Genomic DNA, 18,781 nt, shown 5'->3' on the forward strand with positions numbered 1-18,781 from the left:
ACTTGACGATTTAGTCCCTATTTCAACCGATCATTGTCCAAACTTTAAACTTGAATTTCTCATTCATCCGGCATCGGATTCAAGTGATTCTTGGCTCTAACTTGAAGAGCTCGACGAGATGAATGCAATGGCGCATTCTGTTACTGAGTTTGACGAGTCAGGTCAAGCCAAAATTGGCTCCGATTCCAACAAAGACATGTAAGTTCTCAACTAAATCTTTTTACTCTTCCATCAAAGCTAGGCCTCCATTAAGGTCACCCTCAGAAGATTTCCCTTGCAGCAAGCTCTGGAAAAAATAGAAAGGCAACCTTAGATTTTGCAGAACCTAAGATTCTACTATTCATATGGAAGGTTTTGCACAATGGTATAGCAATATTGGCAAACATAGGAAGGGTAATAAGTCAAGTTAATCAAACATGTGTGGTTTGTGACTCGGACAAAAAATAGTTCTACATTTATTTGGCAAATGCTCTGGCTTTCTATCTTTATCAAATTTATCCGACCTAGAGTTTATAAGTCATATAGATACAAACCCAATATCAACCATACAAAATTTACTCAACAAAGGAGATAGTGAAAATGAGATATGGTTAGTATATTCATCTTATGGCAGTGGTGGAAAGCAAGAAATGAGCTCGCGACCATCAAAGACCGATCAACCACCTTCAGATCTACAACATGATACACATAGAACTCGGGTATACATCTCCTTCACCCTCTCTAACTACTGACCAAGTTGATTTGCAGGCTCTTTCATGGATTCCTGGGGCAGCTGGAGTAATCAAAATCAATGTCGACGGAGCTTACAACCGCTTACGAGCATCGACAACACAATAGCAAAACATTCAATGGGAGACACATTAGAAACAAGGGTTCGAAGCTTCAACCCTAAATCAGTATTACATAGTGGGTTACAAGCGGTGAAGGTTGGGTTAGATCTAGCAAATCTCCTAGGGTTTTTCTCTTTTATAGTTGAGTCTGACTCACAATATTTGGTAACATTCCTATCGGACGCTTCACAAGCTATCATGTGGAGGTTAAATAACGAGATCCTTCATACATGTGGAAAACTTCACGTTAGCCACGCAACAATTCAGTTTACCAGACGTGAATGCGATTCCGAGTCACGTGACTTAGGACATTCAACTTAAGTCTATAATTTAGCAAATTCGAACATTTGCCCCTTTCCAGTTAGATCCTTACCTTTTTAGTCCCTGTTGTACCAGCTTAACTGGTATTTCTTTTAATGAAAGGTTTAATTTCAAAATAAAAAGAAAAGAAATGTGAGTAGACCAAATCAGAGGTTGTGCAAGTGGAGGAGTGCTAGCATATTTTATTGGAAGTTTGTTGTAGGCGCGCTTGTCTTGGCTCACCCCTCTTTTGGCACTCCCCTTGGGCTTCGTACTAGCGCGAGGCTGAGTGTGTGTGTTGATCAAGTAACCAAGAATGACTGTTTATTCTATTGACCTTTTGCAGGATGAAAGAGCCAAGGTATTTAGCCTGGTTCTGCATGATCGAAGCTTTTAGAGATGAAGTATACAAATTCCTGATATCTTGAGGCACTCCTTTTCCAAAGAATATGGAGGATTTGTCAAAGTTGGCCCGTTGGCCAGAGAATTGGACGTACTCTTCATTATGTCAAGGATATCTTGGAGGTTTTGGGAGGAAGCTTTACCGAAGATAATAAAATCGTCCGCAAAAAGAAGATGGATGATGCTAGGGTTGCTTCTATTAATTTTGTACCCACGTAAATATTTATGGACTCTAAATGAAAACAAAAAGTATACTCAACTCCCCTCCTCAGACTCCCACTTGAACCGCCCGTGAGAGAAACAAAGGTTTCTTTCTCCTCCCACATGTTCCAGCCACATAAAGAGAGAAATCCTTGTTTCTCTCACAGGCGGTTCAAGTGGGAGTTCAAGGAGGCGGATCACGTAGACTTGTTGTAGTGAGAAATCAAAAGAGATAATATTGTAACTAGCATACACGTTACTAACTACTTTTCAGCTTTAAAATCATTCATCCTAATCTACTAGTAGAATAAAAAAGAAAGGCACTCAGAATCACAAGAAAACCACATTTGCTGTCATTGTGAATCAAATGAGTTCACATTTGAATCAGGGATATTCGTACACTAGAAGAAATGAATAAAGTCCCACATTGGAGCTATTTAAAGACTAACATTTCTAGCTTGTATACATAATAATACTGGTTGGATTAGTACAAATCACGGAGCCACGCAATATGCACAGAGCGAACTATTCTTTCGCCTTTTACTAAAGAATACCGTGTGCATGTTGCTAAGAGTGGCATACGCTTATTTTTGGAGGGTTTTCCTAATCAGAAACCCCTTAACAAATTTCAATAAAAAGTGTTAATAGTGGAGTACGAGCCAGGAAAAATCATCTACTTGAAGCAGCTTGAGGTTATTAGTGGGGTTGGTCCCCATTTCAAGCCAAGTTATGATTCAGGTATAGCAATCCTGTAGACCAAATGAGAGGTTGTGCAAGATGGGGAGTTAGCATATTTTATTGAAAGGTTTCTGTAGGCTCGCCCCTCTTTTGGCGCTCCCCTTCGGCTTCGGACTGGCCGGAGTGTGTGTTGGGATGTTAGTGAAGAGCAGTGCTCCCCTTGGGCTTCGGACTGGCCGGAGTGTGTGTTGGGATGTTAGTGAAGAGCAGCGCTCCCCTTGGGCTTCGGATGATAGTGAAGAGCAGCGCTCCCCTTGGGCTTCGGATGATAGTGAAGAGCGGACGAAGAGCAATTTGTCGAGCGTCTGACTCACCATTTATTGTATAGTTTACTTGAGTTTTTGCTACACTTCTCATTTGTGTAGATGTTTGTCTCTCCCGCGAAAAGACAATGTTCCCAATCAACCAAGGTGAGATTCAAAAAATGTGTTTTAGATGTCACTCTATTTCGGCGAAGAAATGTACTAATAAACAATTTTTATATGAGGTAATTAACTACACGAGTAGAATGGAAAAGAACGTGAAGAGGGGCAGTACAGATTGAGTATAAGAAAAGAAAGGCTACATTCCCAACTTTTAATATAGACTAGGGCAGTACTAGACACACTGAGAATGTAGAGAAATTGGTTTGTATGATATACCACATTATTCATGCTTTGTTTCAGGCTTCGAGGATCTTGGGTCCAATTCTATTTATCACTACTTAGGTTTTCCTTTCTTTTGTTTCTAAGAGGTGTATTACGCTTAAAAGAATGTCATTTTTGTTGCAATTCTTTAGACGCATTCTATCTCTTTTATTTGACGTTTTAGACACAATCCAATTTTGATATCTTTTACTTGACGTTTTAGATACATTCCAATTTCGATAAGAAAACATTATTACGATCATAACTATTCTAATTACAAAATCTACTGGTTCAAATGTAGTAGTAGAATGGGGTTGCCGGGTTATGGTTTGAAAGAGGTCTTGGTTGTCTACCAAGCCCGTATCGAGGGTTATGCAATGCATCAAAAACTGTAGGAATCCCTCAAACCATGTCCTTGTTGTGGAACTAGATACTAACTATAGCCCTGATGTAAATGACGTAGACGATAACCATGTCGGTGTTGATATCAATAGTGTCACTTGATGTAGAGGAATTGACCAAAAAATATATAGAAGAAATCGATGCGACCAAAAATAAAGGAAAGCAGCTAAAACTACTAATATCGAAGTACAAGTGTCGGAATTAAATGAAATTTTGAGCGTTGGTAAAAAATAACAATCCGCACACTCGTTACCATTCCATCATTTAGGTTCTCAGAACGTACTTGTAGGAAAAAAAGAATTACTATGGGAGGACAATTGATAATGAATATAACACAAGTGGTGGATGAATATAACACAAGTGGTGGATAGATGGACCATCGAAAAGTGGTTGCAGCCTTGCAGGTAGTCCATCCCTAGTTTCTTGTTCTTCAACGATGTTGGGACTTGCCTCAATGAGTAAGCTTTAATTTTTTTTGCATTACGAGTAAGCTTTAATTTTTTTTGCATTATGAGTAAGCTTTAGTTGGGGGCAGCTTAGTAAAGAGACTTTTATACGGTGTATGCAACTGCGTCAAGGTGTTGCATCTCCTGAAGAATAAGAAAACTATGGAAGGACTACCGGAAACTGCTTTCAGTAATCTGTACTGAAAGACAGAAGGCACTAACAAATTTTGGAAGTTAAGGAATGGTAAGGGGTGTGCCAGGCCAATGCAATAGTGCAACACAAAGGCAACACTCGAGAGCCCCAGCAGCAAGCTACTGTGATGGACCCTCCCCCATGAAAAAAATTAATTTAATATCGTGTGAACCAATGGTCCACATATAAGATATTAAACTGATAAGAACAAATACTACACTTGATCTTAGCCAAAAGGCCGAGAAAGGTATGCTTTCTCCTGTATCTCTTGTGTGTTTTTATAATAGTTGCCAACTTCCTTGGTTGCTTTCACTTATCTGTGTGGGACTATTTCGACTCACCCTATAGTTATGCTTATTTATCGATTCATTTCCAAAAACGTCTTTCATCCGGGGACTACTGCTCTTAAACTAGACGATATGGATAGACCGCAAAATTTTAGAAAATGACTTTGCTCTTAAAATGGAGAATATGGATAGACCGCTAAATAATCATTGTGAAAACACAAAGAGAAAGAAGATGGTGAGTTTGTTCCATATGAAGCAATGAAGGATTGCAGTTGTAAAACACAGAAGGAAGATGGGGTGTTTGTTCCAAGCGATTGCACTTTGCAATTGTTGTAAACACAAAAAGAGGATGGCAAGTTTTTTCCATCCGGTGAAAAATATTACAAATTTAATCTATATAAGCTTCGACCATTTCAAACATTATACATCAAATTGGCAGGGGCCGCGCGAACGCGTACCCCCTCTATCACAAATTATGACGTAGACTCCACCACTTGGGTAGATCTTAGGCGAGTGCCCCTCCTAAGTGCAATGGAGGTCACTAACCTAGGCCATGGTCCTTCTTGATCAACCATTGACCCCGTCCAGGTAAGTATGTTTTAAGGTTACTCATCCACCTTTTCTTGTACAACTACTCTATATAGCTTTTTATTTCACTTGATGGATGTGGGACTATCATGTTCTAAATCTAATCCCGCTTACTAGAGCTCAAAGGCTAGCCCCAAGTAACTTGTAGGAAGTGTACCTCCATCAAGCCCAAATAGTTCTAACTACATGTATCTCCATCACTTCATCTGTCCCACCACACATGACAAAACAAATGAGTTTTAGCAAAATCCTCAAGCATACCTTCTCATTATTTCAATGCCTATCTCCATAAAGATCATCTTCTCCTATTTCGACTTCAACTATTGTAAAGTTGTTTGGTTTTCGTAAGAGATGATGAGAATAAGGGTACAAATATACAATTCAATCATGTTCAGTAGTGCCGAGCTTGTTCAATCCTCTCCAGCCAAGTATTTTAGTAGCCAGGAAGGTGGTTATAAGAACTTAAGCCTCACAACTGGACAACCCACAAAAGTCTTGGGTAGATTATGATGGGGTGGAGAAACAACTTTGTCTAACAGTAGCTCCAAATAACATGGATAAACCAGGTTTTCAACTCTAGCCTCTATCCCAAGAGACAAGGTTGATATCATTGGTACATCACAGGGGCGGACGCCAGAAATTCACAGAGGGACGGGGCTGAGTTAAGTACAGAACATGTAACTGTACAAATTTAAAATTGGAGTTTAGCTTGTGGGAGGAGACCCATAAAGGCACAGAAATCTAAGACACGAGAAATTGCTACCCTGGTTATGTAGATAAGGCCTGCTCTGTTTCATTGTCATCGATTTCCCGAGTCACTCCTCTCTCATGATCGTTCATATCAATTAAGTTAGTCCGCATAAACGTAGTGAAGTTGGTGACTTTCCTTTTCTTCTTTTTCGTTTAATTTGTTTCAGTGCAGTATATATATATGGTTTCTGAATTGCTCGTGTTGTCATAAAAATACAGATTACCCTCAAGGACAATGGTACCATTCTTTGCCATTAAATTTTATGATTTGGGGATTTGAAGGCCTCAGGTGGAGTCTCGCCCAGGGGAAGTTTTGATGGAAAGCTCTGTCTAGTATTCGAGAAATTTGGACAGTTAATTCATGTAGTGATCTTTTTTGGTTTCACAATCAAGTTCTTGAGTTATTCTTGTGTTTCTCTTCTTTACCAATTCCCACCCATTCCGAAGCTGAGGCAGATTTACCCGAAATCTCTATTTCTCCTTTTACTTGAAATATATCGAAAAACTGAGGTCCTTAGTCGAGAGTAAACGAAGTACAAAAGAGAGATCCTTTTAAATTGAGAATAGGTTTCCAAGAAGTAAATTACAAATTTTCTCTTTTTCCCTAATTCACAACAATCAAATGTTCTCCAAGACAAAATATGCAAGCCCAGCTTCATAAAGTCACCTTGCTTTTAGAAGAAACTCCCAAGTCAAGTGTTAGCACCGCCAACGAGCGAGAAATCTTCCTACTTCCAACTGGAGTCACTAAATGCCCGAGGTTGCCTTCTTGATCCGCTAACTAAGATCAAACCGGTCTATACATCTTTCTCTTCCATAAGAATACGAGTGCAATACTTCTATAAATTTTCCAACATGAGTTTTAAGAATATGACTTATGAGTAGATGACAAGGGGGCACTAGTAAATGCACTAGAGAGGGTTCCGCCAACAACAATCTGAGGATTGGAGAACAAGGTTAACAAATGTAATTAGTGGAGCTCACGAACCTTTTAATTTTTTTAAAACTCAACACGAGTTCTTTTAAGATTTTAATTGTTTCTTATGTTAAGCACAAATCGACACTTGGCCAATCAAAAGTAAGAAATTTTTTGCATCTTATTAGATAAAATATGTATTTAGTATACGAAACGTAAAAGATGAGAGTGTAATAGTATCTTACTGCTAACTCTTCCCACAAGCTCTTGGGCTTCCCTTGAGAACCAACAGTAGCTTCCCAGGTCTGAAATTCAACCTGGAGATCCCTAAAAAAGTCCTCTGTAACATCGACCATTTTCAGGTTTTGGAAAATAACAAAACAATGTCACACTAAACCACAGAAAAATACGTCTAAGATGATCTTAAAAGGATGCATAATAATCTCTGCGTTCCAATCAAATCTTATGTAACAACAAATCTACCTATTGTTATTTGAACATCCTTCAAAAAATTACTTGCATAATAAACATGTTTATGTATAAGACTTCAAAGAAATTTGACCCCTTGGATGATAGAATAAAATATGGAATAAACTCATTTACCCTTGAAGTACCTCCTAAATTAGTGAAGAGTTTTGTGATCCCTTAATGTCTTAATTGAGCTGCAAATACTATAGGTGATCGGTATATGGACAATCAAATATTTTAGGTGGACAACAATTTTATGTGGACAACCATTTTTAGGGGGACGTTACTCTAATATAATTCACTCGCGCCCTTTAAAAATTAGAGCTTTTACTTTAAGTCTTCCTTTTTTTTCTTCCATAAACCTCAGACAACACATTCCTCTTCTGAGAGATATGTTGTTTGGACTCCCTTTTTCCAGTGTTACACTTTGGACTCCGGCCTTTTGACGGAATATTATGAGAATATTTTGTCTCTAAAGTCATACTTAAAAAATATCTGATTTTACCCTTACGTAATCATTATGGCAATTTGAACCCCTTAATTTATTTAACTCGTACGTGTGCCTATAGACGAATGGATGTTTCCAACCGTCTCAACGGACCTATATAGATTTGACGCCTCGAACGCCTGGCGTTAGATCTATCAGATACGTTGATTACCTTTCCACCATCGGATCAAGCCTCTAAAGCGCCCACGTGCGGTTTGCCCAACGCAAAGCAGCCCATCATTTCAAAAGAATCAATTATTAGTATGTGGAAAAAGTTTGTACAAGGATGTAGAACTTTCCTTATTTATCCAACCGTACTAATAATAGAACTACACGTTGTAGTTATCCTTATATCTTCCCCAAGTAAATCAATGATAATTCATTCATATGAAACCAGATTTTGACAAACTTTATGTCTAAATTCAAGAGTTCGACGAGACGAATCCAATGGTATGTCTTGATCCTGATTTGGACAATGTTTGGTTGCAAATAGACAAAAAATAGATCCGGTTTCTACAATTTTGGGCTAGCAAGACTGGTGGATCATGGGGGAGGGTCCATTACAGTTGCTTGCTGCTGGGCCCTCGAGTGTTGCCTTTGCCTTGCACTATTGCATTGGCCTGGCACACCCCCTACCAATCCTTCACTGTCAGAATTTGTTTATTTTGGAGTCCAATTGACTGACCAGTGCTTGACAGAGGCTGCCGGCAGAAGTCTTTTCTAATGATTCCACGACTACTAATCTACCATTATATATATGACAGAAAAAGCTTTAACTTGAAATCAATTTATGAAATTATATTGAGCCTGACACATAAACATAAATTAAATTAGCTCCTAGTAAATTTCAGTCAAACTTATTAAATCAACGGCCACCAGATAGGATTGACTCAGCAATCGATGACAATGATCCTGTTAATGCCTTGTGTACAGAAGAAGGGTACGACCGAGCAAAATCCTGAAAAGTTTCTCCTCGTGGCACCGCCCGATTGATAGTGTTGCTCATATTAACGACGCACAACTCTGTCGATGGCAGCGGCAAATCTCCTTCCAAGTATTGCACAACTTGTTTCATGGTGGGCCTAGCTGCTGGAACACTATGAGAATAGAACAAACCCAGCTTCAGAACCAACTCCATCTCTTCAACCACATATTCACCTCCCAAATTTGGATCACTTGTTTCTAAAATCACACCTTTACTCCAACAAGAAAACACCCAATCCAACAAACCTAGACCGTCTTCGGTCTCAGATTGGTAAAGTCCTGCTGGTTTCTTTCCACAGGCAACTTCAAGCAAGAATTGTCCAAATGCAAAGACATCGGTGCTAGTCGTTGCCTTTCCAGTTCTAGTCAGTTCTGGTGCTATGAAACCAAATGTTCCAACCACATTGGTTGTCTGAGGATTAGTTCCACGATCGTACAATCTTGCTAGACCAAAATCTCCCAATTTTGCATTCATTTCACCATCTAATAGAATGTTACTAGCCTTGATGTCTCTGTGAATCACAACCTGTTCCCACCCTTCGTGCAGATAAAATAGTCCACTTGCCACATCTTTGATGATTTTAAACCTTTGGTTCCAATTTAGTATCGATGATGAATTCATTCGACGGCCAAAGAGGAACTTGTCTAGGCTTCCGTTAGGCATGTAATCGTAGATCAAAAGTAACTCACTTTTACGTCTGCAATAGCCTAATAGTTGTACCAAGTTTCGGTGCCTAATTTGGCCAATACTAACTATCTCCGCTATAAATTCCCTTACGCCTTGTCTTGAATCATGCGAAACTCTCTTAATGGCAACCTCGAGCTTAGAAGTGGTTAATACACCTTTGTAGACCTTACCAAAGCCACCAACACCGAGAAGCTCCTTCTCTGTGAATCCCCCTGTAGCAATGTATAGATCTTTATATCTGAATCTCTGGCTACAGTTGTTGAGTTCCCAATCTTCCACAATACCGGGAAACTTCCTATTCCTTCTTATGATAAAAAAGATAACAAGGATCATTGTTAACACAAGAATTGGGACAAATATAGGTAACCCATACACCAAAATCTTTGGTTTCTTCTTTGGTTTCTTCTTTGATCCTATTCTAGGTAGCTTAGGAAGTCGCGAGAGGTCGAGTTCTTGAGCTCTCCCGTTCATCTTAAAGCTCCATCCTAATATATAATGTGATGATAAAAATGCTCCGTTTACTGAAGAGAACCCCACATACATAGAATCTAATATGACAGTTGAAAGATCTTGGGACAAAGACAAGAGTGGAATATCTGGTTTAGGTATGTTAATTGGAGCTATCGTTACGTTAAGTTGCTTTTCCACCCCATCATATTCTACCCAAACTTGCATTGGTTGTCCGCTTGTAAGACTTAAGTTACTGAAACCACCTTCTTCGCTACTAAAGTACTTGGCTGGAGAGGATTGAACGGAATTGACACTATTGATATCAATTCCGACATGGTTGTTGTCTATGTCATTTACATCAGGGCTATAGTTAGTATCTAGTTCCACAGCAACTACATGGTTTGAGAGATTCCCATTGTTTGATGCATTGAATAACCCTCGATACGGGTGTGGCAAAGGTCCTGCTTGAGCTTCTCGTTGAGGTGCAAGAACAAAGTCTATTCCATGACCATTAAAATTGTAAAATGTGGAGGTTATGGCAAAAACATAAATAGTAGAGAAAGAGAGAGTAGTTGTCTTACTAGAATTACTATCTGGATATGGTGGTGATGATGAATTATTGATCTTGAATTTAAGCGGACGGGAGTAGAAGGAACGGCCTAGACCTCTTGTGATGTCATTGTTTAAACTTAATAGACCATTGGGTGTGACAGAAGCTACTCCATCGAGATGCAGATTAGTTGCATTTCTGAAACCATTGTAGACGAAACCAAAATTATATTCTGATGAGCCTTGAACACTTTTATTTAGAAGAAATACCATGGTAGATACAAACTTGAATAGTAACAATATCATGGTTGGATTCTTCATTTGTAAGCATAATCTCTCTCACTTATTATATCTCGCAGCTCTAAAAAAAGGAGTCAACTAAAAGTCCTGCAGAATTAATGTGGTAGGGGCCAAACATTTAGGAGACTTGACTGGATACAATAACGTAAACATTAAGATACTGATGACTTTAACACCACATTTGAGAGAAAAATCAAAAAGACTGACTTAATTTTTTGGTAAGTCTTAAATATCTTAGGAAGTCCATGTCCTAGAAAAAAGACCTTGGATTGTTTAATGTCTGCTTAACGGCCAATCTGAATTTTCTTCAGTTTCTAATAATAACCTTATCACTTTGTTTAGTAAGCAACAGTAATGTGGTTGTTAATCTTCTATCTTCTTCTTCTTCTTCTTCTTCTTAGATTTATTCCGACATCGTTATCTTTGTATGATCCTGGTTTTGTATACACCGGATTCAGAGATGCCGCGAATTTGAGTCGAGATGGACTAGCCCAAATCACACCCAATGGCCTACTCAGATTGACCAACGACACCAGACTAGGGTTGGGTCATGCTTTCTACTCTTATCCATTTCAGTTCAAAAACGTTTCTTCATTTCCGGTTGGGGCATCAGCCAATGGTAATAATAGTGCTAGTGTTGTTTCCTTCTCTACTACTTTTATTTTTGGAATAGTTTCTGAGTATACCGAAATTGGTAGTCATGGAATTGTCTTTGTTCTTACACCCCAAATAGGGCTACCAGGAGCTCTACCAAGCTACTATCTTGGCCTTTTCAACGAAGATACGAACGGTAATTCGGCAAACCATGTCCTTGCTGTGGAACTAGATACAATATATAACACTGAGTTTGATACAAACAATAATCATGTTGGTATCGATATCAACGGTCTTAAGTCTGTTCAATCCTCTTATGCTATGTACTTCGATTCAAAATCTAGTGGGTTTAGGAATTTGAGTCTTATTAGTGGGGAACCAATGCAAGTTTGGGTATATAATGGGATACATAAGCAACTTAATGTAACGATTGCTCCAATTAACATATCTAAACCAGATGTTCCACTCTTGTCTTTGTCCCGAGACCTTTCAACTATCATCTTAGATTCCATGTACGTGGGCTTCTCCTCGGCTACTGGATCAATTTTGACATCTCATTACATACTAGGATGGAGTTTTAAGATTAATGGTGAAACTCAAGCACTAGATCTCTCTCAACTTCCAAAACTTCCAAAACTTCCTCCACGAAAACGTAAGAAGCATTTACAAATCTTACAAATTGGATTGCCTACATTTCTCCCAATTCTTGTGTTAACAATGATCCTTGTCATCTTCTTTATGATAAGAAGGAAGAAGAAGTTTCCCGATATTGTGGAAGATTGGGAGCTCAACTACGGTAGCCAGAGATTCAGATATCAAGATCTATACATTGCGACAGAAGGGTTTGGAGAGAATGAGCTTCTTGGTGTCGGTGGCTTCGGCAAGGTCTACAGAGGTGTATTACCTACTTCTAACCTCGAAGTAGCCGTCAAAAGAGTTTCCCGTGATTCTAGACAGGGCATAAGGGAATTTATAGCGGAGATTGTTAGTATTGGTGAACTTCGGCACAGAAACTTGGTACAACTATTAGGTTATTGCAGACGTAAAAGAGAGTTACTTTTGGTCTACAATTACATGCCTAACGGAAGCCTGGACAAGTTCCTTTTTGGGTCTCAAATGAACTCATCACTGACACTAAATTGGAACCAAAGATTTAAAATCATCAAAGATGTGGCAAGTGGATTACTTTATCTGCACGAAGGGTGGGTACAGGTTGTGATTCACAGAGACATCAAGGCTAGTAACATTCTATTAGATGGCGAAATGAATGCAAAATTGGGAGATTTTGGTTTAGCAAGATTGTACGATCGTGAAACCAATCATCAAACAACCGATGTGGTTGGGACATTTGGTTTCATAGCACCAGAACTGGTAAGAACTGGAAAGGCAACGACCAGCACCGATGTCTTTGCATTTGGGCAATTCTTGCTTGAAGTTGCATGTGGAAAGAAACCAACAGGACTATACCAATTTGAGACCGAAGAGGATCTAGTTTTGGCGGACTGGGTGTTTTCTTGTTGGAGTAAAGGTGTGATTCTAGAGACAACTGATCCAAACTTGAGAAGTGAATATGTGGTTGAAGAGATGGAGTTGGTTCTGAAGTTGGGCTTGTTCTGTTCTCATAGTGTTTCAGCAGCTAGGCCCGCCATGAAACAAGTTGTGCAATACTTGGAAGGAGATTTGCCACTGCCACCGACAGAGTTGTGGGTCGTTAATATGAGCAACAGTATCAATCGAGCGGTGCCATGTGGAGAAAGCTTTCCGGATTGTGCCCTGTTGTATCCTTCTTCTGTAGACCAGGCATTCACAGGATCATCGTCATCGATTGCTGAGTCACTCCTCTCTGGTGGTCGTTGATTTCATATGTTAGAGCATCTCCAATGCAACATTCAACAAAAACTCAATTAATCGAATGTGTTGAGTATGAATTGAGATTCTCTTTCCTAGGTGGCACTATTAGGATCCTCAATTCAAAATAGTTCTCCAATGCGACACTCAAAAAACTCAACATTTGCTTTAGATTATCTCGTGTTTTACTTTAATATATAAAATGATGATGTGGCCAATTGAATTTTCTTTTGAGTATCTCAACATAGTCGAGAGTTGCATTGGAGAGTGTTTTTGTCAAAAACTCAAGTAATAAAATTTGAGTTTTTCGAGTTGAGGGTTGCATTGGAGATGCTCTTAGGCTTAATAAAATTTCATGAATTGATTTCAAGTTAAAACTTTCTCATACATAAAATGGCCCGCATATCAGATTATTAGTCTTGGAATCATTACAAAAGACTTCAAAATAAACAAATTAATTTAATATGATGTGAACCAATGGCCCCCATATCAAATATTAAACTGGTAAGGACAAAAACTACATTTGATTTTTTTTTTTTGGAAAATACAACACTTTATCTTCGCCAAAAGGCCGAGAAAGGTCTGTTTTTCCATTACCTCTTTCGCGTTTTTATAATAGTTTTCCACTTCTAAAATCGAAGTTGGTGTCAAGAGAGTTTTCACATGATAAGACAAAGGGAAAAGGACTTCATTGAGGAGATTGTTTGGAGTAGGAAACTCTAATATGGTACGAATGAGTTCCTCTCCAGGTTTTATGATGTAATTCAGTTAATAAAAATTAGCAGTTTCTCTATCCTTGAGAGTTTATCAGTTTTTCAGATTTTAGCGACTTTCTAAAACATACTTGAGTTTACGTTGCGTCAGCATATGTTAATGTCTTAGAATAAATAAAATTTAGCATGAACCCTACTCAAGTTTTTTTTGCATAAACCCTACTCAAGTTGATGCTCTCTTCCATGGTTAAATTAATATATCTAGTTTATCATTTTAGCTCTTCGAGTTCTTGGAATCAGTAGCAAAGATGTGTTTTCATTTGAACTTATGAAGAACTCATAAAGACAGATCCATCATCACTTCTAGCAGTTGGTTGAAGCTGACTCTACAGCTTTGTCGTCATAGACTGACAGTCTAACAGTACGGAGCTAACTCACCAAAAGTTTCCCTACTCAATTGAGGACTAAAGACAATAACAAATTTTGATGGTCAAGAATTGGTAGGGGGGTGTGCCAGGCCAATGCAATAGTGCAATGCAAAGGCGACACTCGAGTGCCCCAGTAGCAAGCTACTGTGATGGACCCTCCCCCATGAAAAAAAATTAATTTAATATCGAGTGAACCAATGGTCCAACTTCCTTTCTTGCTTAACCCCATCTGTGTGGGACTATTTCGACTCACCCTATAATTATTGATTGATTCGATTCATTTCCAAAAACGTCTTTCATCCGGGGACTACTGCTCTTAAACTACAGGATATGGATAGACCGCAAAATTTTAGAAAATGAATTTGCTCTTAAAATGGAGAATATGGATAGACCGCTAAACAATCATTGTGAAAACACAAAGAGAAAGAAGATGGTGAGTTTGTTCCATATGAAGCAATGAAGGATTGCAGTTGTAAAACACAAAAGGAAGATGGGGTGTTTGTTCCAAGCGATTGCACTTTGCAATTGTTGTAAACACAAAAAGAGGATGGTAAGTGTAAGTTTGTTCCATCCGGTGAAAAATATGACAAATTTAATCTATATAAGATTCCAACATTTCAAACATTAAAACATAAAATTGGCAGGGGCCGCGCGGACGCGTACCCCCTCTATCACAAATTATGACGTAGACTCCACCACTTGGGTAGATCTTAGACGAGTGCCCCTCCTAAGTGCAATGGAGGTCACTAACCTAGGCCATGGTCCTTCTTGATCAACCATTGACCCCGTCCAGGTAAGTATGTTTTAAGGTTACTCATCCACCTTTTCTTGTACAACTACTCTATATAGCTTTTTATTTCACTTGATGGATGTGGGACTATCAAGTTCTAAATCTAATCCCGCTTACTAGACCTCAAAGGCTAGCCCCAAGTAACTTGTAGGAAGTGTACCTCCATCAAGCCCAAATAGTTCTAACTACATGTATCTCCATCACTTCATCTGTCCCACCACACATGACAAAACAAATGAGTTTTAGCAAAATCCTCAAACATACCTTCTCATTATTTCAATGCCTATCTCCATAAAGATCATCTTCTCCTATTTCGACTTCAACTATTGTAAAGTTGTTTGGTTTTCGTAAGAGATTATGAGAATAAGGGTACAAATATACAATTCAATCATGTTCAGTAGTGCCAAGCTTGTTCAATCCTCTCCAGCCAAGTATTTTAGTAGCCAGGAAGGTGGTTATAAGAACTTAAGCCTCACAACTGGACAACCCACAAAAGTCTTCGGTAGATTATGATGGGGTGGAGAAACAACTTTGTCTAACAGTAGCTCCAAATAACATGGATAAACCAGGTTTTCAACTCTAGCCTCTATTCCAATAGACAAGGTTGATTTCATCTAAGGATGTGTATTTGGATCATTGGTACATCACAGGGGCGGACGCTAGAAATTCACAGAGGGACGGGGCTGAGTTAAGTACAGAACATGTAACTGTACAAATTTAAAATTGGAGTTTAGCTTGTGGGAGGAGACCCATAAAGGCACAGAAATCTAAGACACAAGAAATTGCTACCCTGGTTATGTAGATAAGGCCTGCTATGTTTCATTGTCATCGATTTCCCGAGTCACTCCTCTCTGATGATCGTTCATATCAATTAAGTTAGTCCGCACAAACGTAGTGAAGTTGGTGACTTTCCTTTTCTTCTTTTTCGTTTAATTTGTTTCAGTGCAGTATATATATGGTTTCTGAATTGCTCGTGTTGTCATAAAAATACAGATTACCCTCGAGGACAATGGTACCATTCTTTGCCTGGAGTCTCACCCAGGGGAAGTTTTGATGGGAAGCTCTGTGTAGTATTTGAGAAATTTGGACAGTTAATTCATATAGTGATTTTTTTGGGTTTCACAATCAAGTTCTTGAGTTATTCTTGTGTTTCTCTTCTTTACCAATTCCCACCCATTCCGAAGCTGGGGCTTACCCGAAATCTCTATTTCTCCTTTTACTTGAAATATATCGAAAAACTGAGGTCCTTAGTCGAGAGTAAACGAAGTACAAAAGAGAGATCCTTTTAAATTGAGAATAGGTTGCCAAGAAGTAAATTACAAATTTTCTCTTTTTCCCTACTTCACAACAATCAAATTTTCTCCAAGACAAAATATGCAACCCCAGCTTCATAAAGTCACCTTGCTTTTAGAAGAAAATTCCAAGTCCAGTGTTAGCACCGCCAACGAGCGAGAAATCGTCCTACTTCCAACTGGAGTCACTAAATGCCTGAGGTTGCCTTCTTGATACGCTAACTAAGATCAAACCGGTCTATACATCTTTCTATTCCATAAGAATACAAGTGCATATAACAAGAAACAGTATCTATCTTACTGGAGTCCTAGTTCCTTTTTCAACTGTGCAACAGTGGCTTCGATTTCGTCAATGTTATCTTCAATGCTGCTCTGATTGTTATTATCATTTTGAACATCGGGTCCTCCTATCTGAGGGCCTGATTTTTCACTAGTGTTTCCCTCTTCAGACAATGAATTGCTGCTTCGCGCTTCATCTTTTGACTCAGTGATGTTAAGCCCTTTCTCGAGAAACGCCACAAACTCTTCACATATGTCCTGTAGAATTTGAATAACAAGTCATGATTTTGCAATACTTCTCCTATAAATTTTCCAACATGAGTTTTAAGAATATGACTTAGGATTAGATGATAAGAATATGACTTATGAGTAGATGATAAGGGGGCACAAGTAAATGCACTAGAGAGGGTTCAGCCAACAACCATCTGAGGATTGGAGAAGAAGGTAAACAAATAGGGAGAATAGATTTTCGGGTCAGACTCGTAATGTAGCTTTTGCGGAGGAAGTCACGCACGACAATATAAAAATTCCAGGGAGGTGTGTTGGAATATCTTTCCATATTTTAAGATATCCCATATAATATTGTTCCTATATTAAAATATTAGGAAGTACCAAATTTTAAAAATAGTAAGATATTAGGAACTAGTAAATATATTAGAAGCGAGTAAATATAGAAATTAGTAGTATTGTAACTATATAAATTGAGTTTTATATTTCTTTTGTAAACCATCAAAGAATAAAACAATTTCTTTGATCAATTTCAACTTGGTATCAGAGCCTACAGTCTTAAATTTGTTTTGTGAAATTCTATTGATTGAAAGAGAAAGAGCATTCATCTTCATCTTGTTTTTCCGTTTTAGCTAGAGTGAAGGAAAAAAAAAATCTTCATCGAAGTTTTTAATTTAGTTTATGAAAGGGAGAAACTGAAACAACTGATGCTTCCGCAATAATGACTCGGAATAAGGCAAAATCAGATTTTGCTAAGGTTGTTGGTCAATCCGACAAAACTACATACAAGTGTACTCACTACAACAAAATTGGTCATACCAAAAGCCATTGTTATGAATTATTAGGTTATCCAGAATGGTGGGATTATAATCGAAAGAAAAACTCTAAGAAGACCATTGTAGTTTCAACTGTTGAGCAATCTTCATCAACGGTAGCCACTACAGGTAATGTAGGTAAGACTTTAAATATGTCTACACATGTTTCAAATAGTACTTGGATAATTGACTCTGGTGCTACAGATCATATGACTTTTGATTCTAGATAGGTCTCAACCATTAACCAATCCTCACATACATGTGTCTCTACTGTCAATGGCACCTCAACCCTAGTTATAAGAGAAAGACCGATAAATCTAACTAATACCTTGAACTTAGACTCTGTTTTGGTTGTCCCATCTTTAGATCATAATTTATTATCAGTGTCTCAAATAACCACCACTTTATTTTGTGTTGTCATCTTTTGGCCTGAATTTTGTGTATTTAAGGACATCCGGACGAGGCAAACGATTGGTTATGGTGTTAGGCGATGAAACTTGTATTACTTGGATTTAGTATCTGAAAGCTCTAGTAAATTGCGTCGGCATTAGTAATGAACAGTTCTGAAGTAAAAAAATAAAGTTGAAATATGGTTATGGAATCGACGACTGGGGAATGCCTCCTTCGGTTACCTTAAGAAATTATTTCCATCGTTATTTATTAAATGCGATGTTTCAAGTTTTCAATGTAATGTTTGTGCACTTGCAAAAAGTCATCGTGCATCGTTTTCGTTAAATTTAAATAAAAATCCAACTCCTTTTATGATCTTACATTCTGATGTTTGGGGTCCATCTAAGGTTCCTACTTTGGGTGGGTCGCGGTGGTTTGTTACTTTTATTGATGATTGTACTAGGATGACTTGGGTGTGTTTGATGGAATCTAAAAGTGAGGTAAAGTTATTATTTCAGAAGGTTCATAAGTTGTTTAGTATTCAGTACAACGCAAATGTCCAGCTACTTCGTAGTGACAACAGAGGAGAGTATATGGATCATGAATACAAACTTATCTGGATTCTCATGATATTGTTCATCAAACTACTTGTCTAGATACCCCTTAACAAAATTGGGTCGCTGAAAGAAAGAATCATCACTTGTTAGAAGTTATCAGGGCTATGTTGATCGAAGCACACATGTCATTATCTTATTAGGGAGAAGCACTTCTTGCCGCAACCTATTTAATTAATAGAGTA

The 18,781-nt window shown here is 38.3% G+C and overlaps 1 protein-coding gene, 4 non-coding genes and 3 pseudogenes across 10 annotated transcripts in view; 2 read left to right on the plus strand and 6 right to left on the minus strand.

Annotated features, from left to right (window-relative positions):
- The first annotated feature begins 2,233 nt into the window (after positions 1 to 2,233).
- LOC147564577 (U5 spliceosomal RNA) lies at positions 2,234 to 2,350 on the plus strand. Its single transcript, XR_015231544.1, has one exon. It is a non-coding gene; the product is annotated as a U5 spliceosomal RNA (small nuclear RNA).
- A 1,841-nt stretch (positions 2,351 to 4,191) lies between these two features.
- LOC147564578 (U2 spliceosomal RNA) lies at positions 4,192 to 4,389 on the minus strand. The gene has a single exon (XR_015231583.1). It is a non-coding gene; the product is annotated as a U2 spliceosomal RNA (small nuclear RNA).
- Positions 4,390 to 4,861: 472 nt separating this feature from the next.
- On the minus strand, positions 4,862 to 5,021 carry LOC147564579 (U1 spliceosomal RNA). Its single transcript, XR_015231682.1, has one exon. It is a non-coding gene; the product is annotated as a U1 spliceosomal RNA (small nuclear RNA).
- A 1,276-nt stretch (positions 5,022 to 6,297) lies between these two features.
- The window catches only part of LOC147564580 (Chaperone DnaJ-domain superfamily protein), a 43,317-nt gene continuing 30,833 nt past the window's right edge, over positions 6,298 to 18,781 (minus strand). For 2 of the 4 annotated variants that reach the window (XR_015227646.1, XR_015227647.1), the window contains 2 exons: positions 16,379 to 16,570; positions 6,298 to 6,430 (listed from right to left, as the gene is read on the minus strand). The gene's annotated coding sequence lies outside the window, so the exon portion shown is untranslated. Of the gene's footprint in view, positions 6,603 to 16,378; positions 16,571 to 18,781 lie in introns of all 4 variants that reach the window. The other 2 variants (XM_086647928.1, XM_086647921.1) reach the window with 1 other exon arrangement.
- Positions 8,406 to 10,630, minus strand: LOC147564581 (L-type lectin-domain containing receptor kinase IV.1 pseudogene; annotated as a pseudogene). Its single transcript, XR_015227626.1, has one exon. The product of XR_015227626.1 is annotated as an L-type lectin-domain containing receptor kinase IV.1 pseudogene (transcript).
- On the plus strand, positions 10,918 to 13,274 carry LOC147564582 (L-type lectin-domain containing receptor kinase IV.1 pseudogene; annotated as a pseudogene). The gene has a single exon (XR_015227633.1). The product of XR_015227633.1 is annotated as an L-type lectin-domain containing receptor kinase IV.1 pseudogene (transcript).
- On the minus strand, positions 14,264 to 14,387 carry LOC147564583 (U2 spliceosomal RNA; annotated as a pseudogene).
- On the minus strand, positions 14,830 to 14,989 carry LOC147564584 (U1 spliceosomal RNA). Its single transcript, XR_015231693.1, has one exon. It is a non-coding gene; the product is annotated as a U1 spliceosomal RNA (small nuclear RNA).

The sequence above is a fragment of the Eschscholzia californica genome, unplaced genomic scaffold, assembly GCF_041429995.1.
Source record: "Eschscholzia californica isolate CP2 unplaced genomic scaffold, dmEscCali1.0.p SCAF_1, whole genome shotgun sequence".
Classification (NCBI taxonomy): Eukaryota; Viridiplantae; Streptophyta; class Magnoliopsida; order Ranunculales; family Papaveraceae; genus Eschscholzia; species Eschscholzia californica.